At 41.7% G+C, this 4,794-nt stretch overlaps 1 pseudogene; it reads right to left on the bottom strand.

Moving 5' to 3' along the window:
* Positions 1 to 620: 620 nt before the first annotated feature.
* On the bottom strand, positions 621 to 2,812 carry LOC784634 (protein Mis18-beta-like; annotated as a pseudogene).
* Positions 2,813 to 4,794: the final 1,982 nt, after the last annotated feature.

The raw sequence follows: 4,794 nt of genomic DNA, 5'->3' as shown, positions 1-4,794 counted from the left end.
TCTAGTCCAGCGTTTCTCATGATGTACTCTGCATATAAGTTAAATAAGCAGGGTGACAATATACAGCCTTGACGAACTCCTTTTCCGAATTGGAACCAGTCTGTTGTTCCATGTCCAGTTCTAACTGTTGCTTCCTGACCTGTATACAAATTTCTCAAGAGGCAGGTCAGGTGGTCTGGTATTCCCATCTCTTTCAGAATTTTCCACAGTTTATTGTGATCCACACAGTCAAAGGCTTTGGCATAGTCAATAAAGCAGAAATAGATGCTTTTCTGGAACTCTCTTGCTTTTTCTATGATCCAGCAGATGTTGGCAATTTGATCTCTGGTTCCTCTGCCTTTTCTAAAACCAGCTTGAACATCTGGGAGTTCACGGTTCACATATTGCTGAAGCCTGGCTTGTAGAATTTTGAGCATTACTTTACTAGCGTGTGAGATGAGTGCAATTGTGCGGTAGTTTGAGCATTCTTTGGCATTGCCTTTCTTTGGGATTGGAATGAAAACTGACCTTTTCCAGTCCTGTGGCCATTGCTGAGTTTTCCAAATTTGCTGGCATATTGAGTGCAGCACTTTCACAGCATCATCTTTTTTTGTTTTGTTTTGTTTTTACCATTCCTTTTATTATTTTCCTGTTATTACTATTCCTTTTCAGTTATAAACTGAAAAGATAAAGATAAATATATATTATGGAGTTAACTTGTTGAACATTACCTACGGAATATGTATGTACCTGTATTTCATGTAAGAAAAAAATGATTTCTCAGTATTCATATGACAATTGCTCCATGTAGGAATAACAGTTAATTAACAGAAGTACAACTCTATTTTCAGGCCACTCAGGAATCTTTAGATCAGAGGATTCATGGGACATTGGCTCTTAATTCTTAAATTTGCCATCAGAATGTTTTCAAGAATAAGTATTATGAAATTGATAAGAAGTCAAAATAAGACAAATAGCTATGAAACCTGGACAGAAGTCTCCTGTTTGTCATCTTCTAGAAACAGCTTCGGAGAAGGCAATGGCACCCCACTCCAGTACTTTTGCCTGGAAAATCCCATGGATCTAAGAGCCTGGTAGGCTGCAGTCCATGGGGTCGCTGAGGGTCGGACTCGACTGAGCGACTTCACTTTCACTTTTCACTTTCATGCATTGGAGAAGGAAATGGCAACCCACTCCAGTGTTCTTGCCTGGAGAATCCCAGGGACTGGGGAACCTGGTAGGCTTCCGTCTATGGGGTCGCACAGAGTCGGACACGACTGAAGTGACTTAGCAGTAGCAGAAACAGCTTCACAAATCACTTGGAAAATCAGTCTAGAGGTAAACATAATAAACCACATTTCCTATACATTCTTGAAGTTGATATTTCTTGAGAAGTGATCAAACAGCACCTGTTGAAGACAGCAATAAGGCCTGCCTCTGATACTCAACCTCTGATTCTGAATTAGTTTGTTAGCTTGGACTGGTCAGGAGACATTTCCTTCAGAATTTTCATGAGTGAATTTAAGTGAGTATGTGTTAACATTATCTTCTCTTTCAGCTCCGCAACCTTTTCTGGTAGAGGGATGATGTGGATATCCATCTCAGATGCATTTACTATGGCTTTTGTTTTTAAGAGGTAGCACACCATTTTGTCACTGGAAAGGCAGAAGTGGCCTCTCAAGGCAGCCAGGGCAGCATGGGTAGAATATAGGTGGAAACCAATGGGAATCTCACAGAAACTACAGAATAAAAGGTTGTAAGTGCTGCCTTTGCGCGAACCTTCAATGCCAACTAGGAACGGAGCCCCCAAAACTACATTATTTGTGACTCTGGTCCCCGAGGGACCGCAACAGGTCCCAGGCGAGGTGCACAGAGTCAGCGAGCACGGCGTGGCACTGCGCGCACTGGAACATGGCGCATCTCTCGGGCTGCAGCCATTGCGGGTGGGATGGCAGCTTCTCCAACCCCAGCCCTGCGGGACCGACCGGCGAAGACCCTTTCACCACCTGCGTGTCCCACTCCATGGAAGTCGCAAAAGAAGGTTCATCAATCGCTTTCTTAGCCCCATCACACAAGTCACCCTGTGGCTGCTTTGCAATTCCAGAGATATGCCTCCGCGGCCGAGCAGCCATTTTCCGCAGCCGGCGCCCTCACAGCATCATCTTTCAGGATTTGGAATAGCTCAACTGGAATTCCATCACCTCCACTAGCTTTGTTCATAGTGATGTTTTCTAAGGCCCACTTGACTTCACATTCCAGGATGTCTGGCTCTAGGTCAGTGATCACACCATCGTGATTATCTGGGTCGTGAAGATCTTTTTTGTACAGTTCTTCTGTGTATTCTTGCCATCTCTTCTTAATATCCTCTGCTTCTGTTAGGTCCATACCATTTCTGTCCTTTATCGTGCTCCTCTTTGCATGAAATGTTCCTTTGGTATCTCTGATTTTCTTGAAGAGATCCCTAGTCTTTCCCATTCTGTTGTTTTCCTCTATTTCTTTGCATTGATCGCTGAAGAAGGCTTTCTTATCTCTTCTTGCTATTCTTTGGAACTCTGCATTCAGATGTTTATATCTTTACTTTTCTCCTTTGCTTTTCACTTCTCTTCTTTTCACAGCTATTTGTAAGGCCTCCCCAGACAGCCATTTTGCTTTTTTGCATTTCTTTTCCATGGGAATGGTCTTGATCCCTGTCTCCTGTACAATGTCACGAACCTCCGTCCATAGTTCATCAGGCACTCTATCTATCAAATGTAGTCCCTTAAATCTATTTCTCACTTCCACTGATTATACAGTGGATTTGATTTAGGTCATACCTGAATGGTCTAGTGGTTTTCCCTACTTTCTTCAATTTAAGTCTGAATTTGGCAATAAGGAGTTCATGGTCTGAGCCACAGTCAGCTCCTGGTCTTGTTTTTGCTGACTGTATAGAGCTTCTCCATCTTTGGCTGCAAAGAATATAATCAATCTGATTTCGGTGTTGACCACCTGGTGATGTCCACGTATAGAGTCTTCTCTTGTGTTGTTGGAAGAGGGTGTTTGTTATGACCAGTGCATTTTCTTGGCAAAACTCTATTAATCTTTGCCCTGCTTCATTCTGTACTCCAAGGCCAAATTTGCCTGTTACTCCAGGTGTTTCTTGACTTCCTACTTTTGCATTCCAGTCCCCTATAAGGAAAAGGACATCTTTTTTGGGTGTTAGCTCTAAAACGTCTTGTAGGTCTTCATAGAACCGTTCAACTTCAGCTTCTTCAGCGTTACTGGTTGGGGCATAGACTTGGATTACTGTGATATTGAATGGTTTGCCTTGAAAACGAACAGAGATCATTCTGTCGTTTTTGAGATTGCATCCAAGTACTGCATTTCGGACTCTTTTGTTGACCATGATGGCCACTCCATTTCTTCTGAGGGATTCCTGCCCGCAGTAGTAGATATAATGGTCATCTGAGTTAAATTCACCCATTCCAGTCCATTTCAGTTTGCTGATTCCTAGAATGTTGACATTCACTCTTGCCATCTCTTGTTTGACCACTTCCAATTTGCCTTGATTCATGGACCTCACATTCCAGGTTCCTATGCAATATTGCTCTTTACAGCATTGGACCTTGCTCCTATCACCAGTCACATCCACAGCTGGGTATTGTATTTGCTTTGGCTCCATCCCTTCATTCTTTCTGGAGTTATTTCTCCACTGATCTCCAGTAGCATATTGGGCACCTCCTGACCTGGGGAGTTTCTCTTTCAGTATCCTATCATTTTGCCTCTTCATACTGTTCATGGGGTTCTCAAGGCAAGAATACTGAAGTGGTTTGCCATTCCCTTCTCCAGTGGACCACATTCTGTTAGATCTCTCCACCATGACCCGCCCATCTTGGGTTGCCACACGGACATGGCTTAGTTTCATTGAGTTAGACAAGGCTGTGGTCCTAGTGTGATTAGATTGACTAGTTTTCTGTGAGTATGGTTTAAGTGTGTTTGCCCTCTGCTGCCCTCTTGCAACACCTACCGTCTTACTTGGGTTTCTCTTACCTTGGGCATGGGGTATCTCTTCACGGCTGCTCCAGCAAAGCGCAGCCATTGCTCCTTACCTTGGACGAGGGAAGAATGGTTAGGATGTGCAAAAATAGCTTGCTGAAAATAATTTGGGGGTGGGGTGTTATTGGATGGGGAAACCATGAACTGAGTCATAGGTAAATGGGAGTTCCCTGCTGTCTGCTTTTGTGTGATATTTTCTGTAATAATAATAAAAAATTTCTTTAATAACCTGCCAACTGTTTTTTGGAATTTGCTGAAAGAAAAAATTGTTATAATAATTTTAGATACCCCTATGAAGTGCCATGTAGGATTATTGAGATGTGTGATTATATGTGTGTATTCTGCCTGGGAAAGTCAGGGAAAGCCTTGTAGTGTAGGTGATCATTTAGCTGTAACTTAAAAAAGATTTTTTTTTAATTCAAAAAAATTTATTTATTCTTTTTTAATAAAAAGAATCAATATTGATGCATTGTATAAAAATGAATGAAGATTGAAAACATAATGCTAAATAAAAGACACAAGTTATCATATATTGTATGACTGCATTTATGTGAAATTCTAGAAGAGGCGAATTTATAGACAAAAAGTGAATTCATGGTTGCCTAGGACCTGGGTTTTGGGGTGGGAGGCATTGCGGGGGAAATAGGGAGTGACTGCTAACAGACAAGGGGTTTCTCTTTGGGAAAATTTTCTCAATATTTATTCTTTTTTATTCATACTATTATATGAATATGGCACATTTTATTTATTCATCAGTTGATGGACATTTGGGTTTTTTTCCAT

Source organism: Bos taurus, chromosome 11 (genome assembly GCF_002263795.3).
Source record: "Bos taurus isolate L1 Dominette 01449 registration number 42190680 breed Hereford chromosome 11, ARS-UCD2.0, whole genome shotgun sequence".
NCBI classification, from domain to species: Eukaryota; Metazoa; Chordata; class Mammalia; order Artiodactyla; family Bovidae; genus Bos; species Bos taurus.
Note: the sequence above shows the minus strand (reverse complement) of the source record. Positions and strands in the feature narration are given on the sequence as shown.